Consider the following 21,576-nt stretch of genomic DNA (forward strand, 5'->3'; position numbering starts at 1 on the left):
CCCGGTTTATCAGACCACACACGCAAAAACACCCAACAAAACAGGGACCCGAAAACGGTATGACCCATCTCTTATCGGCATAATAAAGTGCATTTTGGAATGCTCATCAAAATATTTCTGTTATCGAAATAATATTCATTTCAACTTGGCGATAACGATGGAATTTCTTCTACAGATAAAAGAATATATATATACCACGAATTCTAACTGCGCCACAAGTCACCGGCGAAATATTTACAAATGTCTGCACCAACGCACAAGTAAGTAATCGATACTGATCACACACCTTAACCAATCAGACTTCGGTTTCGGATGATTCAAGCTCCGCCCTTTGCTCCTATTGGACGAGGAGGCGGGCTTTCGAGCTCAGCTATTGGTCAGAGTTTTCTGTCAGTGCAGGATGATGCAAAATCGCATGGTTATAACGGCTAGGTGAGTGAGTTCGGGGCAGTGTCGCAGACAACGATCCTATATAGCTGGCTTGCTTGTCCTCTCGTTGAATGCTCCTTGGACAGATCTTTCCAGACCTACCTGTCGAGACGACTGTCTGTTGACGAGTCCGAGCGCCGATATCGTCACGCCAAGTGAATGCTTGAAGACTGGATATTTGTGAGAGGTAATATATCTTACATTGTGCGTGTTTTTCTTTCTGAACAGGGACTATTGCAGTGGATATTTACAGGTCAAGGTAAGTTTTATCCCAGTGTCGGTTTTAAGGAAATTTGTAAGCCAGAGTTTCTCACCGTCAGGACATAACAATCGGTAATTTGAACTTTCGTGATGAAAAGCTTAAAGGTAATGGGCACCAGTAGCAACGAAATGTTGTTGTTTTTAACCGATTCAAAACAATACAATTAATCCGAAGAAGGTTAGGCCAAACAACTGACTTTTCCCCCTTCTTTTTAAAAGCAAAACTGTGAAAATGCGACTTCATGTTTTTCGACACAAAGCAAGGTTTCCGTCGAAAGACTTCCCTTCCAAATATCATTGATATGCATTAAAATGATTTGAATTGCCCGCTCTTGTGGTATGATCCACAATTAGTCTCTGGGGATAAATAATTGTCATTCATGGATTTGTATCAACCGATTGCACTCATAAACTAAATTCGGTCAATGTCGGGTAGTTTTTTGAAAAAGCCGTTTTTTTGCGATGATTTGATGTCAATCTCAACCATCGCAAGGAAAGGATGGTAAATAAGTTCTTTCTCGAAAATGACAAGCAGCATACTAGGCGCAATGGTTTCAAAGGATGCTGGATCCTATTATTTACTTACAATCGAGCAGGATATTTCACAATATTTTGGTATTGTAATTCTTTTGAATTGTGCAAATGGTGTCCATTGGCTTTAGTCTATCTCTTTCCGCGCTTGTTTCTACTACAAAAGACACAAGACGATTGCTACTCAGGCGAGTTTTCGCTCATCTTATTGAAGCCTTACATATATTTCAACAAAATTCTGAGCCTTGACTTTCATCGACATCATTATGTCGGTATGCAATCATTAAAATGGCATCCTCTTATGATGCACTTGCTTTAGGAGCGTTAGTCTTCAAGTTGTTTAAGCATGCAACGCAAGGAGAAATGTCGCATGGGAGTTTATTGTCGTGCCTCATTTCAAAAACAACCTTTTGAATTGTTAACACTGTTTGTATTTTGTCGCGTTGTGAAGTCTTTGTTCGAGTTGTAAAAAAGCAATATCTCATGGAAGCAACACAATCTACAGTAAAGACATCAACAATCTCATCGCTATATATTATTCACAAATACTTCATTACCTTGTTCCGTGTTTAATCTTAAATGAGTCCCAGCAATTACCGGTTTCCAATGGTCCATTTTTGTTTTCCCATAACAGGGAGTGATAAAAATCGTCAGGACTTTTTACATAAAGGGCATAAAGGATCATTTTGTATTTATCCCAAAAGTAACCTAGCGAATTGTTATCCAAAAAGTTTATTTGGATCAAAGATCGTACTGGTGCTAAACACCCCGTGAAAATATTCCGTTGGGCTTGCTGTAATTTTTTTTCAGAATGAATCAAGGGAGCAGGTGATTTCTAACGATCGGTCATTGCAGTTGACTAATCGTTGGAAATAAAGAGTGTTATGGACGAAATCGTGTTTCGTTTTAAAAACAAAGTTGTGCATGCTTGTTTTCCCTTCTTTTTTTTTCTCGAAAAGTGTAATATCCACTGAGCTGAAACTTCAACAGAATAGGTTATTCTGTGTGGTACTATTATTGGAAAACGACAAAATGCATGAAAAGCAAATGATCCTGTGTACCTTTAATGCAGTTGAAAAATGCAAAGAGTGTTAAACTTTACTAAATATGATTATTGGAAAAGTTCATTGGAATGAGTTGGAGATTTCACCTTTGATTGAGAGACACTTGTATTTGACAAAAAGTGATAAAGAGCTATAGAGTGGACATGACTTATCTTGGCAGACTTAACTTAAACGGTAAAAACATGCAGTCTTAATGACTCGGTGTCTTAGTATTGACATTAGCATCTCAACAATGTATCTCACGGTGTTTGTTATTATACATCTTCAATTTGCGAGATAAAAGTAAGAATAACTGAACATGTCGGGGTCTCACATCTTACTATAGATTATTTCAACCCAACTCTTAGAGGTAGGCGATTCATGAAATATTCTCGTCGATGTACTAGATTTGGAGAGTTTGGAAACCAGAATCCATGTTTTTTACATGAATGAAATAAAGTCGTCCCGGTAATTGTGGCTGACCAATTTGCTATTCGAATTTGCCGTTGAATGTGCTAGAATTTCTAACAAACTCCTTCATAGTTGATCTCTGATAAAAAAAAGAGATGTCTGCACAGATAAAAATTGCCCAGGAGGAAATCTCGTATTCATGTGTGCCATTTCGGCAAGTTCGCTTTTCGAAACCTCGTCAGGACTCGATCTCTGTGACTTGAACTAGTTCAATATTTAAGATTTAAGTCAAGAGATTATTCAAGGAGATACGAGGATAAAGAATTGCCCAAAGGTATACCTTGCGCTTTTTTTACCGATCCGTCGAGTGTCGATAAAATCCGTAGTCTAGTGCACCACAAAAAGTCTAACTTTGGTATCACGCATCGATTGTATGACTCAATAAGATGCTTCTGAAATCCTTACAGTTATTATGATTCAACATTGCCCATTAAACTGAAGGTGGTAGTGATGAGCCTGGAATTGGTTACTTTCTGACTGTGATTTCCGTAAAATAACTCTTTGGCCAAGTATTTAATTTCACGAAATTGGATCGTGGAAAAACACCTGTTAGTAATTAGTCTGTGTCCTTGGTGGGAGGCCGTCTGTTGAGATGAGAGACTGTCCTTCCCATAGAACCATTTCCTTCCCCTGCGCCCAAATGTTGATTAAAGACACCGCAGCCCGCAGCTGAACCCGCGATAACCCGAGAAAACAGACGAGGAAAATGCCGGCCGCCAAGTCGTTGTTAATCACCACCGCTATCGTTATTGCCTTTCCGTGGTAAGATTATACTACGAATTTGGTCTTGATTGCTAGTTCGATGATTTTTAATTGCAACACTTCGCGTAGGTACGGCGCAGAAATGTGGGAACAATTCATTTCACTTCTTATAGCCTTTACGTTAGGTAGAAATGTAGCAGGTTTCTGCGAAGTAGACAACGACATCAATTTCATGAGCAGCAAATGAAGTGATCTGCAATCTTTCAGTGTATAACATTGTGAAAGTGTGTATAACATTGCGAAACATTGTGGATATTGATGTCTTTTTGTTAACAAACTTTCGAGTTTAACCAAATTAGAAAGTAGAAATAGAAATTTAAAAAACTCAAACTCAGAAAAAAACCTGTAGGTTTTGCTAAATTTGGGGATTTTAGAAGTGTGTAAAACTTATCCTTCTATGCATGTTTTCGTTCTTTCACAGTGGGTTATCAGATAAAATCAGGATGTATGAAAATACCCGCTAAATGTGAGATGTAATCGAGTCAATCACAAGTCAGGTTGCGAGAAACAGGGGATAAACACTGACGAAAGGTTGGCTTCGTCACTGTTATATCAGGGAAGCTTGTCACATGACTTGAGACAAGATGTTTGTGATTTCCTTGGCGGATTGATCTCTGATTGACCGTGCCGACATGTTTGTATCTCTGCGCTATACTATAGAAGGATGCCTTCTGGACCTTCGTACAAAAGCACACCTCAAAAGATAATGTGTGTTATCTGAAACTCAAATGAAGTATACGAATGCAGACTGGGCTGGTCCTGGTCCGTTCGAGTCGTCCTCCTTAAAATATATGATCAAAGCTCCCTTGAAAATTATATGGATGAGGTTCCCAGTGTTGGAGTGGTTGCTGAGTTATGGTTATTCTTTATTCATTTCATGTCATAAAATGTTTTGCCGTCTTAAAATAAATCATTTAGATTGGCAGAGAATGAATTTTAGGCATTCTTTCAATTGCCACATTTTCTCTTAACCATTCCAAATGGCTAATCTGGGCTTTTTGTTGTTGAATGAGAACATTTTTTTCGGGGAAGGAAGCATCTGTTATTTTATTGGATACAAATGTCGCCAGGCTGACTATTCAATACAATCACCGTAAGATCCGTTATTGAGTTTGCCTGCAGGTAGAAGCTGTCAACCATCATATTAGTGTCTGTGCATAAATGTACTCGGCCAGGTTTCATTTTCATAAATCATTGATTGCACAATAGTACCAGTGAGGAGCACTGAATACTTTCTTTTTCCAACAAACAAAAACTGCGCTGAGTATAAAGTGGCACTTAGGTTTGCCCTTAGGACCATTTGCTCATCTAATTAAGCTCCACCACGTGACAGCAACCATCGTTATGGTAATGTCGCAATTCGGGTAGGTGATATTGGTCAGCAGAACATTTTGATATTGGCATAATTTATGATGTTATAATTTCATGATACCAATTTACGGTGATCAATACTGCATGTAGTTTACAATATCTATCCGGTAACAGTTTTAGGTTGAACGCAGTTGGGCTAGACCCTTATTTTCAAAATCGCTTACTGAATCCGTAAACTCTGAAGACACTCCACGCATTCATGCGATCCAAGTATGACAGAAAGGACACGAGAAATTCCTGTGTAGTCTCATTTTAAGCAGAGTGTATTCAAACGAAAAATCAAAAGCTTTCAAAAAAGCTTGAGAATATTTCAGTGTCCGCCTTTACTACTTCGCGTCAAGTATTCAGGTGGATTGCGCAGTTGCAAGGCATATGCAATTCTACGATCGTACTATTAAAGTGTTCCTACGTCATCATAACATGACGGATATTATCATCACTAAACCAGAATTTAAAAAAGACACCATAAAATATCCCAATCTCAGTTTGAAAAATTCAGTGAGTTGTTACGACACGGACCAGGAGTGCACGCATATACCTGCTCTATACGAAGTTATTTAAGCAAATTAGAGATGCTCCAGCTTTATTTAGTATATTATCAAACTCAAAATCCACCGTTTGAGAGAACAAAACTCAGTTTGTGTAAAATGCCATGAAACTCACGTAGAAGTCTTCCTGGTTTGACATTATTTGACTAAAGATAACACTTTCGGCGAAACGTAAAGCCGCTAACAGATATCACCATTGAAAACTTTTGCGAAATGGGAAAACTGAAATTTGTGCAGCCTTCCAATTTCCTTAATTAGTTTTCTGTAATATTAGTTTCTACGCAAAAATTAATAATTGATAAATGAACTGGCAGGTGTGCATGTTTTTGCATATTTTGTGGTTCAATCAATAATGCTTCTGTGTGTAAGAGCTGACAAGGCAATTAGACGTTTCTGCTGTCAAAACAGAAACTGTTTAACAAAATAATATATTTTCTTGTGTTTCTCTTTTATGGCATGAATGCGTGTTGCATGCCCTGCCTGGCGCTGGTGCAACACAGTCATTTAAAGTGCAAGCAATGTACCGTGTTATTGGTGACTTCGGCCGGGGCGTGTGGAGCGAGTTGGCGGATAGGCCAGAGTAAATCGGTTCGTCCGGCTGTGCAAATTGACTTTCATCCCATAGTTCAACACGCGCTTTTGGTATATTCAACGTAATCAATGAAGTCTAGCCGCCTCCTGCGCTGCCCGATGCAAGTCTTCCGCAGATAGCGCTCTCACGCCTCGTAAGCTTGAGCAAACCCGTCCCTCGTATAAGACAAACAAAATGTATCATCGTCGTGTACATGCCACAGTCTTTCCGGCACCGATGACTCAAGCATATACATGTATACTTTGCTGAATTTAATGTATGGATTTTCCCCCTTCATGAGAGTTTTTAAAGTGCAATTAGTTGTTCTTGACGTGTCCGCTTACCGACACTACATCCTTATGGACTACCGGTGTGCTCATACCTTACATAGTCTTTGTGGACCTGTGAACAAAAGAGGTCCACAGGATGCAGGAAGCGTGAACGCTTTGTGGACTTGCACACGTCCACACTAGGTCCCCCTCCCCCTCCCCCCCGAAAGAGGTTTTGAAGCATTTTGGGGTTAGGTTTATCCGTTGCAAAATGAAGAGGAACACTCAAGGAAATATTGATGAAACATTTGGGTTGAAAGATTGTTCACAGTGGGAGTAAATTTTTCTCGTTTTTTTTCCCTCTAAACTACACGAATACAAAGGAATGTCCACAGTACGTATGGAAGATCAGTTTATTATATTTGTATGGTTGTGACGCACAGCGGCGCCTTATACAAACATCTAATACAAGGTATTTCTTGTATCGGATCTGGGGGTTTGTTGGCTAGGGGAGGAGTACAAAGTATTGTTTTTTCGACTGGCCGACGCTACTTTTTAAAGCGAGCGGGGGAACCTCATTTGACGCTAGGGGCCACGCTGCTCATAAGAAAATTTACCATAAAGTAGTTGCATTTTTAGACCAGTGGCTTCTTGTTGACATTTAACGTTGCATGCAAATGTAACCTTGGCTAAGGGCTTACTCATTTCTTTTTTCAGTCTCCTTTCCCTTTCCTTTTTTTGGAAGAACCCCGCTCCTTCCAGCTGTGCCACTTATCTTAACTCACTGCGTAAACGCTACAACGAAAAAACGTTACTTTTAATCAATTTTTATCAACGGCTTTTAGTTCATGTCATCCTTTTGGAGAATTTGACTGATACGTTTCTTGTAATGCTGGCTGGAAGTACATGTAGCACACGTTACTTTTAACCAAATGACAAAGTACAGTGTTAAGCGTACGCCAAAAATGGAACCACCGCGAACATTAATGCTTTATGTCCCAACATGAAAAAAACCTAAGTCCGATGTGTTAAAATGTTGTTCGTGGTGAGGGTTGAACTGTTAGGTACTTAACGTTATAAGCGAACACTCCTTACACATTATCACCTCTTACTGGTTTATTTTGTCAGTAAAAATTCCTTGGTCGAATTTGCAATTGACTACAACTCTCTTAAAAACCTCATATTTGGAGTTTCATATTCGGAATCAGTCATTACAACAGAGTTTAAAATACTGATTTGGTCTTTGTGTGTACATTCCAATTCACCCGTCCAATCAACAAAAGTGGAAAAATGCACAAGCCAGCCACTAATGACCGTTACAGGAGAACTAAGTACCAGGTCAACGATGCTTCAATATGTTGCGTTAAAATAGACCAACGGTCAATGATAATGACCCTTGGATAAATGCGTGGTCAGGCCATGGCTTAAATGAGGTCACTAGGGCAGTGGAACGATTAAGGCACTAATTGCTAAAAGGTTTGCAATCAAGTCCGATCGGTGTTGATGTATGAGGGTTTTGCATTTGAGAAAAAAATTGCTTCGACATAGAGTTTACGAAAGGGACAGTTGGCAGATGTCTACAAGGCTTGCCGGGAAAAAAGGGGGGGGACCAAGTGATCGAAGTGGGTGCTTCTAAGTCTAAAATAAGAAAAGTTGATTGAATGTATATATATTACTTTCTCGCAAGATACCTCCAATTGAACTTCGTCTTTTCCATTATGTTAAAATTGCAGGACGCCAGAACAAACGCTCTGAACTTAACTTCAGCACTAAGGCCAGTGTAAGAATTGGGAGCGACAAATGGCGCATACCTTCCTCGTACAAAGTCCTTATAGCTCTAAATCACCCCTCAAATTGCAATTTCAATTTCGAACCCCACGCCCCTCGTTTTTTATGTACCCCGAATCAATGTTGATCTTTCGTAGCGAATGCATCAATTGCCAAAATTACATTTCCCCCAAACAAGCAATTTGCATGATGGATGGACGTATTAATCAGCCACTTACACACAACTGCTCCGCGTTAGTTCTCCGTGTTAGACGATGTGTGGGTAAAAGGGGGAACAACATTCTGAAAATCATGGTAACATATTACCCCAGGGGGAATGAGGGGAAACGCGTCGTGTTTGCCTGAGAGTATAGGGCCGAGTTTTCTCCGAGAGAGGGAGAGTTGGGAGCAAAGGGTAAGACAACAGTGCGCGGCTAATTAACCCAAGCTACACGGCTCCTATCCTGATGAGCTAAGGTCCGACAGTCTAGCTGACAAAAAGTTACAAGGGGCATCAATTTCCTTTGGCCATACTGAATGGGCAGTGACGGATTCATCAGAAAGGCGCACTGATGGATGATCCACAATTGCGCCAATCTGGCAAACGGCTCGTTCCTTTCCTTCCTGTATACATGGTGACTTTTCTCCCTCACGATGATAGCGATATGTCTTCCTCCCTTACTGCCATCTAATTAGAAGAAGCAACAATTAGGCAGTGAAATTGGGCAATGATGGCAGAACTATGTTGATGGATGGGTAGGTCATCCATCATAACACAGTTCATGGTTTGAATTAAAAGATATAATAACCTTAATGAGACATTGGTTTTGGAAAAATTGGATTTTTTTTTTTACAGCCTATAAGTTATATCCAGAACAATTTATGAATTTTCAGAGTTCGATAACCTTTGTTAGCAAAATATCCTCCTTCCCTCAACGCACTGCAGTTATCAAAAGACGGGAATTTGCCAAGCAGAGACATTTACTTACTAAAAAACAGGTAATTGGGACGGGGGGGGGGGGCTCGAACTCGTTGAAAAAAGGAGGGCAAACACAAAAAGAAGGCGCAAGCAATTACTGTAGAGAGTTCCCGGACCGCAATAATTACAATGCGACTATAATACATTGGGGAGGGCATACCTAGGTGAACAGCGCCAATTAGTATCGAATAATGTCAAAACTAATGTACCTCTATTGATGTACAAGAGCCAACTGATTGTAAGTCATGGGAATCTTAGGCAATTTGTGAATCAGGTAAATCACATCGAATGTGCTCGTCAGCTGGGCTAGCCCCTCTCTCCCACAAGATGCCTTGAAAAACAAATTGCACCAAAAAGGTCTTTAAAAAATATGCATGCAGCCCTTATGGCGAACGCGCCGTGGCAAATGATCTTTACCACACCGTAGTAGTACACATAGTGCTCCCTGCAGCAATTCCCAGTCAAGTGCTGCGAGTTCATGACTGTCCATGTGTTCAACGATCTTCGTCGCACAGTTGACAACACAGCCGATCGTGATATCACTCCTTCGCATCGTTATAGCTTGGGGCCGGATCTAGTATCTTGCCCCGTGGCAATGACCCCTACAGTACAGATGAGGCGGTATGTTTGACATACCGCTCGCACTTCCAAGACATCCTTGCGTATTGGGGTCGCAAGTCGGCCGCAGGGCGTTAGCATCGATATACGCATCTCAAACACGAATAACACTCCTTTCGCCTTGCCACTTATCAAGCGGTAATGATACACAGGTGACGGTGAGACTTACTATAGGATGTCTTGTCGTTATACAAGTTTTATATATGAATGTGTTACCTGAGAGTTACCGTCACGGGTTTATAGCACCTAAAAGGGTTTTGAACGCAGCTAAAACGAAAATTACATTAACATTTGTTAGTCGAGAAGACGTGAAAGTATACCTTATATCAGTACAGGGGTTTTACTAAAATATTCCGCAAGTATTAGAAGTTAGATCGTGAAAAAGGTTACAGTGCAAAATTGCAGTGTTAAGTTTACATGATGTGCCACATAAAATACACGGTCGCAATATTAAAACCAAATCGTTTGCGGCGTTGAATAAAGTGTTGCTAGCGGAACAAGAACAGAGTTACAAACTTGTTATTGTTTGAGATTACATTGCAATTCAGTACTTTTGGTGAGTCAGTCCCAAGTGTATTGCGATTTCTAAAACTCACATAATCCGCTCCACCTCAAATTCAAAAGAATCCATACCTTCACAATACAGGTTTTATTATATCTTGTTAGTTGCTTTTTTTCTGCCCCTTTCCCTTCTCGGACACGATGGATGCTTTCGATTTTCTACCTTTTTAGAGGTAAGGAGTGTACGTTTTAACACAACGGGCAGGTGTTCCTCCCCTTTGTGACCTTCCAGGGAAATTTTTCAAGCTTAAAAATATCAGCTTGTTTCCCCCATTAACTTCTGTTTGAAGCTGCAATTGCCTCCTGAATTTCTGACAAACTCTCAGCGATTTAGTTGGGTGATTGACCGAGATGTGAAGTCGCCAGATCATCAGATTACCCAACGCTTTTCCGGAACAGCTATATTAATGCAGATTGCTGTAAAGTTTAAATTGCATGCGGTTTTGCACAAGGTTACTCTCAATGATCATAATAACTCCTGCGCCATTATCTAAACAGTATCTGACCGACTGAATTAACTTAATTGCCTATAACTACATGTGAGTTGGGAGCAAATATATGTGCGCGTTTGATTCTAAGATATGGGGCCTATATCGCAATAAATTACCATCAATGACAAAGGAATCGCTGATTTTCCCGCTTCCAAATGGTTATTAATTGAACTGTAATTACGCCTAGGGCGATTGTCCTGTAAATCAAACTTTCCATCTAGAACTATTGGTCATACTTGCTCAATAACCCTACTAACAGGGCGTGAGCAAGATACAGTGAATTTTCACGTATTAAACAAAAAACCGACGACTGTTAAATCATACTTAATCTTGGAACAGAATTAATTTAAGAATATACTGTTTGCTTTGTAATAAACACCAATCGCCTTCATTCATTTACTACTTTCTCATTGAACATATTATTGATGATAATTACTACACAGAAAAATATTTAAAACTCCGAAAAAAATATTTTAGGTGTGTCACCACTTAAATTTAGCTTTCGTAGAATCGCGATGTAAAACCTGACATCGGGTCCAAGGTATATGTCTATAATTTATGACTTTGTGTTCCGGAATTGTTGATAAAATGTATTATGCAAAAGAAAAAAAAAATTGTTTTTTTGCCCTAGTGCCATTGCATTAATTTCAAACAGAACACTTACAATAAAAGTGCTAGTTAATAATGGCACTTTATATAAAGGCATACAAGTCACTTTGTGTTGGAACTTGTCAGAATAAAATATGACAGGCAGCAACGTGGGAGTATTAAGGTAAGTTCCATGAATGAAGCCGCTCTCGATTTTGTGTTAACTTGCCTCTCTAGGACTGTATGCATTGCAGTGGAGTCTAACCTTCATTGACCCCAGTAATGTCACATTGGGGTCAAATAAAGTTGAAGGTAGGTAAACTCAGAGCCTTGCAAAAATCCTTGATCCTGAAGCTGACGTGGTAGCTTATAGACGGATTTACTGCGGAGCCAACTTTCACGTGGTAGTGATGGTGTTATTGGCTGTATATATTTCCATTGCTGGGTTTGTGACGTCATTACCTTCAATTTCTGAATGGACATGATCCTAGGTAATGGCCTTGGGTTGTTGCCTAATATGAAGGAAGCATGTCACCAGATCATGTACCCAGCTACACTTTTCACTGTATGCACCAATTTAAAATCAAAAGCCTGACAATCGTTCATTTACCCAGGCCAAGGATATATGCATTGCTTCTCCGTTTAATGTCTGGTCTGAAGCACTCGGACTTTAATATCCATCGAACGACTACAACTTGGGGGTCCCTGAACTGTACACAGCAATCGACACTTATTAAATCCTTCCCACTTGAAGGACGTAGGTGATATCACAAACTCAGCTTGAAGTATAGCCATTACCAAGATTGATTCATAAAATGCGTCTTGGACTGAAGGGTATCCCACTGGGCTAAACTGACCACCTGTGGTTGCTGCTTTAGCACCCGTACAAGATGCTTAAATACCACTGAACCAAGCACTATACTACTCTTTCTGACAGATGTATGCATATGGAAACTCCTTTCCTTTCCTAGCAAAATTTGTCATCATCAACACATTTTTTTATCGGAGGCCTGTCACTTATTGACGTTTTAGTTTGTTCATGTTGCTCTATCGCGTGGTTCGTTGTGTTATTTTTGTCAGACTGCCGTCGGGACCAGATCAAGATTAAAACCAGTGCTTGATATAGTTTGAATTTGTCTTGTCCTTCAGGAGAATCGAGGCTTCCCACCGCAGATACACACCGAGACGACACTGAAGCTAGTATAGAACGTCTTGTGAACAACATTCTTAGTTTCTCCTCGCAAGAACACGTCAGAAGACATACCAAATATGGTGAGTGTCTTAAAGTTTCATTGAAAAAGTTATGAGAAATAGCGATGTATATATCTTACAAACCATGCAATCTAAAGTTAAAGCCGTGTGAAAGATCATAACTCGCAATTTGCTTCAGAGAATCATAGAACATAACGACCCGATATGTTTTTATATCAGAATATAGTCAAAGTCTGTCTTGTGATACTTTTGTATGCGGAAAGAAACTAAGCACATACTAGTCCTATATAGTTCGCCATGGAGATTCATGCAAGCTACCTTGTCCTACAGGTGTACTGTAGGTTTAAGAATCTTTTGAAATTCGTTTTTCACTCATCAACAAATGTGATTGAGATGTGACACTTCATAAACTCCTCGACTTTCAACCGTGTCGAGCAAGCGGAGCATCTCAGACATTTTCAAGTGATCTCTTCTTCCGAAAAGAAAAGAAAATAATACTTCACTTTTAGGCTATTCGATAACCAATCTCATTGGTTATTGATTACATGCCCGAGATCGGTCGTGAAACCTGAGAATCTGTCATTCTCAGTTATATTCACACATGAAATCTAGCTCTGGCAATGAGCAAAGAGCCTCTTGCTCATTGTTTGAGCGCAGTCGTATTTGTGTCAATCTCGAGTTTCATGTGTATGGTATACTCTGTCCTGCCGTAACTTAAAAAGCGAGCTTTGGAATGAAACGAATCATTATATATGCATTTGAGATTGTATTCCAGGTCATATTCAAAGCGGAGAAATGGGGACATATACATCATGTGGGTAGAGCAGAGCTAATTTTTTTTTGGGGGGGGGGGGTGTTGGATCAGAAACAAAGCTCAGCTCTCCTGTTGTCCTTATATGTGTTTTGCGTGTTTTCCCTGAATCTGTCTACTTTTTACACCCTGTGGTAATTTCAATTGAGCCAAGAAGAGAACAGTATTTTCTTCTTTCTATGAGCAAGCTAATGGAACTAAAGTTGGTACCATGTACTGAACAGGCGTTATTTCTTGAAGCACTTTTGTGTGCTGCAATATGATAGTCATTAGCCCAGCACTCAGATACACTCCAAGCCATATTACATTGAAATCTTTTGCGCATTCTCAAACCAAACTTTAACGATCAAATTAAAGCCCATTTCAAAGATCAATCTCTGCATATCTAAACATGTGACTGCTTTTGTTTTTAATTAAATGACAGAATTTGTGACCCCTTAAGGCATTTGGATAAGGAAATAATAATACAAATTTAAAAAGTCACCAAAGTACCATATTGGTGGAAAAATTACATTATTGAAAAGTGAGCATTTCGAAATAATACCACTTTAGAAAAAATATTGAAAGGCGAAACAACAAGTAGGCCTATATCTTTTTCCCTTTTTGGTTTCAGATTTTGCAACCTAAATGAAAATGTTTCTCGTTTTTCTCTTTTGTTTGTGTATACATTTTTTATTTACTTCCTCTTGCGTGTCTAGAAGAAAAGTGAGCCTTTTCAATCTACTTTTACATATTGCACCAGGTGAATACGATACGAAATGTATGGAAAATATCGATGGAACATATTCCTGGTAAATTCTCAAGTCTCCGTTTTCAATCATTGTTTCTCATGATTTATTTAGGGCTGTTCACATCCGCTGCTTTTCCTGTGATGAATATTTCACTGCGCTCCGGCTTGATGACGACAATCTGTCGGACAGTTTGGGTTATACAAGATAGATATGGGGAAATATCGTCAGGAAGCGAACTAAACACATCGTAAAATAGTTCTCTTGACTAAATTCGGAGATTGAGACTTTGATTTGGGAGGGAGAATACTAAATAATGCACGGTAAGATCAATATTTTAAAAAGAGAGTCTTCTGAGACTGTCTTTCTCAAATATTTATAACCCTTTTTGAAGGGAGGGAGAACCATAATGATCCGTGGGCGGCATGACCTTAATGACTGGATCGAAAACTGTTTGTTTGTATGCAAGGTTGAATCTGCAAAACATAGCATTGAAGCATTCAACGCCGCACTCTTCCTATCCATAAAGTTCAAGTCAATTGTAAGCGTAGGATGGAAATATTTTAGAAGCACTTCTTGCCGATGAACAAAAAAAAGACATTGAGGAATGGGTGAAATCACAGCTCACAGTGCATTGACCGTACTCTAACAGCTTGAGATGCGTAAGGATTCTGCACTATTGCCTATAAGCAAATACTGGGAGGAAAAACAAACATACAGGGACTTAATGAAAATAAATCCCCACGTGTTTACTGAATGACGAAGGTGGTTGATAATGCAGATTTGAAAAATGCTCCATTATTATTAGAGACTGACAGATGAAGAGAAACAGTTGGTTACACTCATTTCTAAACCTAATCGGTAATAAACGAGTCGTAAAGTCTCAACTTGAGAGCTTGTTTTTTTTCATTAATAATATTCTTGAACATGAGCATCATCAGTACTTTCTTCTGGAGGTCGTCCCGTTTGAAATCCCCCTCCATCTAATTTCTTTGCTCACTGTTATATTGAAAAAAAAAGAGAATAAACTGCTGCAAACTACTTGCTGACTGGGTTAACCTGAAATTTACGAATCCAAAAATTTGGAGCAACTATAGGCCAGCACTGGTCGACCGGCGATTTGCTTGAACCGCGACCGAACTGATAGCGTCCGTGATGGTATCTGGCCGCTAAAACATAAACACAAGCCGCGCGCTATGCACTGTACGACGCACTATCAACAAGTAAATCGCAATTCGACCCGAGGCGGCCTAACTTTTTTGGATTTACCATTTATATTAATTACTGCCATAGGGAATCTCTCTTTTTATTTTTATTGAAATTCCACAAAATTAAAGCGATCCCCGTTTCTCTTCACGGATTTTTTTCCAGCATTGCTAATGATTTTGATTGTTTTAGCGTCTTGACTTTGGGCATGCTCCCTGATGGCTGCATGGCAAATACGGGCATACAGATTCTAAGTAACCCCTTGACCGTTTGGGACCATTAAAATTAATTCGTGCTAGCGGGAAGTAGTCCAGTCCAGCACAAGTTCATCGCAAGTCCAGTCACAACTTCATCGCAAGTCCAGTCACAAGTCCACTCACAAGAAACAATGGAAGAACAGAGGAGCGCCTTTGTCAAAGCTCATTTGAATAGCTTTTGATTTTTAACTGGGACTGGGGAACTTGTGATCCTCTGAGGATCCTCTACACCCCTCAGCGCGCACATTTTGTATGGGTATTTCACCGGTGCGCCTATGTATTCCGGAGCCCTAATACCGCTCCAATCAGTGTCCTTTTCAAGCACAGAATTTTATTAGTTCCTGTTTTCCACGTTGTTTCTTCCCCTCTACAGAGAGCTGTACTGTGCATATGCGCCTTGGCGCTCTTCTGTGAGGCAGTCATTGGCATGCCCTACGTCGATACAGACGATGAATTCGACGATGCCCTGATGACCAAACGGGTCGTGGACATCTTGTCTCCATCCTCACACTACCTGGACAAGCGGGACTCAAACGCGTGCCCACTAGACTGCTTTAGCTGTACCAAATTCATCCGCGACGTGGTCCCTAATTCCTGCGTCAGAGGTTGCCGGAGGCTGGTTGGGGGCTCGAGTTATAGCTCCGACCGTAAGGCGTGGAATCGGTGCGCCACGTTCCTGTCGAGGCCCTTGGCTAGATAAAGACTTCCCACTGATAACTCTAGTAACATTTACACACGTATAGGAGACAGGACATTCTAAGCTGGACAGGATAATGCGTTAATGTTATTTAAATGTACCCTAAATATGTGGCTGTGCATTTGGGCTCCTCTGCAAAAGAAACTATTCAATGGTAAAATATCGTCAGTGATAGAGGGAGTGGGACAAGAATTTGAATTTCTAGTGGCCTATCTAGCGGGTGGGGGGAGGATACTAGTAGTAGTAATCTCTCCCTTCACAATATTTATGAACGAAAGATTGCCCTGGTCTTTGACCTGAGTGCTACCGAATTTGGTACAAGTCTGATTTTTCTGGAGTCTCTTGTATCCTGCTAGCTAAAATATTTAACCGGTGTTTTGATGTACAGATTTGTAGTAAATTATTCCAATATACGTTAAAAGATAAGGATTATTAAACTTCTACTAACTCAGAAAAGAAATATACTCAACGTGTTTCGAAATTTTGTGGCATTTACGTATACAGTACCACACTCTATCGTCTGAACTTTTACCAAAATTGAAATATCGTGGTATAGATTCTTTTGCGGAGGACAAATCTTTCTCAAAGATTGGACAAGTGATCATTCTAATAAATTTAAAGTAACTAAACACTGCTTTTACGTTAAAGGTTATATGAAAATCACATATTGGCAATAAACAAAGCATTTCCCAAGTACATTGTTAAATAGAGATTCGGAGAACAAATTTAGTGTAGGTTTTCAAGGGACTTCAAAATTAATATTGATTTTATGAAGTTAACATTTTTTGGGGTATTGGTTGGATGAAATAAAAGAAATATAATTAATTTTGGACAGTGCTTAACAAACTGCTCTTCCAAATGAAACATGTCCTCTACTTATGTGAATATTAATTAAAAATGTTCAGTGATGCGATACCTAAAGTACAATGTTTGTGCGTTTCTTGTAAATGTAGGCCTATGTAATCCGTCGCAAATAAGGTTGTTTGGTAGCGCACGTACACAGGTAGTAATATTTTACTTCAGTCAAGACACATTGTAACATGTACACAGAAAGAAACAACTGTAGAATCTCAAAATCAACGGCTACAAAAAGTGCTAGACTGGATAGAAGATTGAGGAATGTACATGGATATTTCTGTACATGGTAGCTTCATAATATGTAAAGCGGAACAATATATACCGTACATAAGCCATGTAGGTTTCATCGATAACATACTGCAGAGCTGTTTTGTTTATTCTTCCTTTCAGTCGAAGAAGCCTTGATATACTAAACCCGGAGAATGCAGTTTATGTCTGTATATACGTACCACAAACACGCGCCATGTCACAATCTTGTCATTTGTCACTTGAAATCTAACCCGAAATACATGACTATAAGCCAAGCGCGGGTTTATAGTGACGGCGTTTTGGAGAGAATTTCAAACATGTGAAATGGTTTGTCCACTTAATGCACCACCAAACCTTCTGTTGGAACCAGCCACAAATGAGTCACTTGACTCAAGCGAGAGTGAATGCACATTAATTTCCCTTGACGTTGATATTTTCATTTTATGGGGAAACCTTGGGGCATAAGCAAAGAGCATTTTCACACCCAAAATTTACCACTTGCCAAACCGTTGATGTTTAGTTACATCCATTGGCGTTTTTTTTTCGGGGGGGGGGTGATAGAACATGAATAAATAGGTGTTTTGCAGCTGTGTTTACTAACCCCAACCAAGGGCGCCACCTTTTGTCAAATATCGTGTTTAGAAAAAAAGAAATGGTTACCTTCCAGCACGGAGTAGTCTGCTTGATACCCCTCCCCCCCCCCCCTCCTCCCAGCAAACACCACTGGTAACATCACAGCTGCACTATGGACGTCTACGTAATCATTAGACAAACGGTTATCATTAAAAGGAAAGAAAAACTACTAAAAACTGCTAAAATATAGCAAATGCTACAAAATGAATCAAAAGTCAAAACAAATGAGTATAGTTCAACTCTGCTGATTTTGATTGGGAAGAGAACTTAAAAAAAACCCACAAAGACCAAAGACCAAACTACGATGGCAAAGACCAAACTACGATGTTTAATACTTTTCCAAAACCTTTTGTGTTATCAAAAGCCCGTGTAGGCCTATGCTATGTTATTTGCTTTGTTAACGCTCTAATTAAAAATGAGGAATTCCTCGGCATTCTGAATGACCCACGCCAAAACGCAATTGGAACAGTTTTCTTAGAAATGGAAAGGATTATGTGTATGTAAAGTAACATGTGCCTGTCAATAAAAAAAATAAAGAATGTGTTTCTATATTTTGCTTCGATCGCCTTAATTTTATTATTTTCGAAAGGTATAAAACAAAGACCAACTTGACAAACGGCACTTTGCAAAAACTCAAGCCAGATTTGACTAGAAACAGTCAAACCTGAACCAAGCTGACTACAGCTGGTAAATGGCTGGGAAATATATGGTGCGGTTGGATCAACGGGGTGGGGGTGGGGGTGGGGGGGGGTCCTGAAAATCGCAGCTTCAGATGCTGATTCGCTGCTTTGATATGTCTCAGAATTTTTTTCCTTCATCATAATATATCCAGACATCCCAAGGATGGTACATGTAGTTGAATGGAATAAAGGCGAGCGTGCTATACAGACTCACTGTGGGTTGAGTTGAACAAGCGGGAATTTGAAAAGTGAAAAAAAAAGTTGGGGAAGAAGGTGGGGATGGGACGGTTCCACCGTATAATTCTGTGAGACGAGCATCTCCCAGAAATGGAATAATAGGGGTGTCATTAGTCTTGGAACCTAGGGGTCAATGGACACGGCTTAAAAGCAAAGGCAAAGCCTCGGTCATTATATCACCCGATTCACATAAAGTCCATCGGGTGATAGATTGGGATGTTTGTTACAGTGGTCAAAACGAATTCTCCGGTATCCTCGTAATGCATGTTGGTGTTCGGACTTTGACGTATACTGGCCTGCAAGAGGAATATGGCCACTGTGATGTTACTCAATGTTAGCGGTAATTCTTGCCACAATTTTGCGATTTTCGCTATTCCGGCAACTCATCGAACAGTAGCCTACATTTCGTCCAAATTGAAAACACCACTGTGAAACAAGTGGGAAAACGCACATATGAATTCACTATAAATGTCTTCATTATCACATAATCATTTGATTAAATAATACAGCTACGGAAGATAAAAGAGACAATTCGTACTTTTCTAGTCAACCCATCATAGGATATTTGGAAAACTCGCAATGGTCACTTTAAAGTTTCCACTTAGAGCAGGTGAGATCATCAATCCGTAATTGAACGGCCACTGTTCGTGGGAGACATCACTGAAAGTCATGGTCCTATCCATTAGAAAAAGCCAAAGTACAAAAAAAATGTTGCCCTTTGTTTCGACGCGCATATCCCACATGCTGTACTTGAGCGAGTGGATAATTAATTAATGGCTCCAATTATTATACGGGAGGTTTTTCCTTCTTCTTTAGTGAGACCGTTTAGTCACAATCGCTCAAGCACTTGACGAGGATGAAGTGGACTCGAGAACATGAAACAGATTTTGCCAGTTCCGAGAGGAAATACCGTGTTTGTGTCGCAAACAATTTGGAGACAAATTGATCAACCTGCGGGCCTTAACCCGTCTGGCGTGGAGGCAAGTATCCATTAAACACTGTTCCGTATCTAAGATATTTTCCCTTCGTGGAAACTATACATCGATTTGAATTTGCCAGTCCAGATTTATGAAGTGATTGTTTAGTGGGGGAAAGACATTAAACAATCGTGCTCGTTCTCGAGAGACATGACAGATGAGGCATAGTTCAATGAAATTGGTCAGAGAAAGGCCGATTTTCTGAATCCGACAGAAATACCTAACGGCAGCGACATTTAAAAAAAATGAAAAATATCACTAACAACCACTGGAAAAATGACACTGCGCGCCTAAACTGTAATTACTTGTTATAAAAAGCAAAGGTTGTTTGTGTGAGTAAAATATTTTCTTAATATAAACAAGCAAGGAAATTTAAATGCACAAACCTAAGGCACTGCCAACCAGACAGTTTCCAACTCATTTATGCACCCAGAAGGTTTAGAAATCTATGTTTCCGTTTAATATATAAATAATGTACGGTTTCATGTTATAACACGATAACAGTGGCAGTAGCTGATCGGGGGGGGGGGGGGCAACCCCCGTTCAGCCGCTGACTAATGTTGTGAAAGTAGTATAAAATAGGCTCACGAATAATAAATGGAAGGCTAACGTTCCTAAATGTATTCTCAGATTACTTTAGAATGCAGGAGAAAAGCATCGCAGAAATTTCAAAAAAATTCGACCCCACCCCTGGCAAGGCGTGCCTTCGTCACGGCTTCACTCAACCCCCACCATCATATCCCCCCCCCCCCCCGCCCCGCGTTTCCTGAAAGCTGGATCCGCCTGTGGTGTACCCTGGTTTTCACATGCGATTCGATGTCAGAATGGCAATGGAGTTACCGAGGTACCCAACGCATGGCTTTAGTAGTTTGTACAAAATGCCTAAAAGCCATGCAATGGTTCAACCAGATTTTTTTTGGAACGTAGAGATCAGTGCTGCCCCTTCAGACAAGTGTAAAACGATGTGTTCAGGTCACTACAATGAGAGGAATCACGATACTGATCAGATAACATAAACTTTCGAAATCGGAGTCAGCAATAAAAAAAAAAATTACAGGTAAGTCTAAAGACTGTAGAGACCCATGGTTTAAAACTCAAGATTGTTTTTTGAATAATGCTTCAGTTGATGGATTATTCCATTCAAATAACATATGAAATGGAATACAAGCCGAATACAAGAAAATAATTCCATGGTAACTTAATATTGGACGATTCCATTAAAGGGCTATAATCTTTATTTAATTATTTCAAAATTTACTTTGTTTTCCATCTAAACAATACAGCGTGCTGACTATAAAGCCAAATGTATGTAATATTCAGATACGTTAAACACCTACGGAAGATTGTTCTTTAATTTATAGTTCACTCTAGCAAGTTGGCTGCTGAATTCATCAGCTGGCCAGATTCTTCTCCTTTCTTAAGAGGACTGAATTATGGCCCAAAGATTAGTTTCAAATCATGCCCAGACTTTGGAAACACATCAGAAAAGTGACATCAGTGGTTCCAAGGTTTCATTTGGTGCTAGAAGATCTCATTCATTGAGAGAAAAAAAAAACAAGGCCGCGAATATGAAAGAGTTACGGCCACAAGGGAGATCATATAACGACCAACTATAAGGTCGAGTAAAATGAGCTTAAATTTCTGGCGTATTTTGCTACCCCTTATTTTGATTTTCTGGCTACAAAGGCCAAGGCTTTCAAGTATCGAGAGGGCTGAGTGACTTATGAATCCCAAGAGATGAGTGGCAACAATAGTGTAATGCTGCAGACGA

The 21,576-nt window shown here is 39.8% G+C and overlaps 1 long non-coding RNA gene across 1 annotated transcript; it reads left to right on the forward strand.

The window, feature by feature from the left end:
• The first annotated feature begins 438 nt into the window (after nt 1–438).
• LOC119742134 lies at nt 439–17,278 on the forward strand. The gene is made up of 3 exons (XR_005272821.1): nt 439–616; nt 12,410–12,532; nt 15,848–17,278. It is a non-coding gene; the product is annotated as an uncharacterized LOC119742134 (long non-coding RNA).
• The last annotated feature ends 4,298 nt before the right edge of the window (nt 17,279–21,576 follow it).

This window comes from Patiria miniata, unplaced genomic scaffold (genome assembly GCF_015706575.1).
Source record: "Patiria miniata isolate m_02_andy unplaced genomic scaffold, ASM1570657v1 HiC_scaffold_5, whole genome shotgun sequence".
In the NCBI taxonomy this organism is placed as follows: domain Eukaryota; kingdom Metazoa; phylum Echinodermata; class Asteroidea; order Valvatida; family Asterinidae; genus Patiria; species Patiria miniata.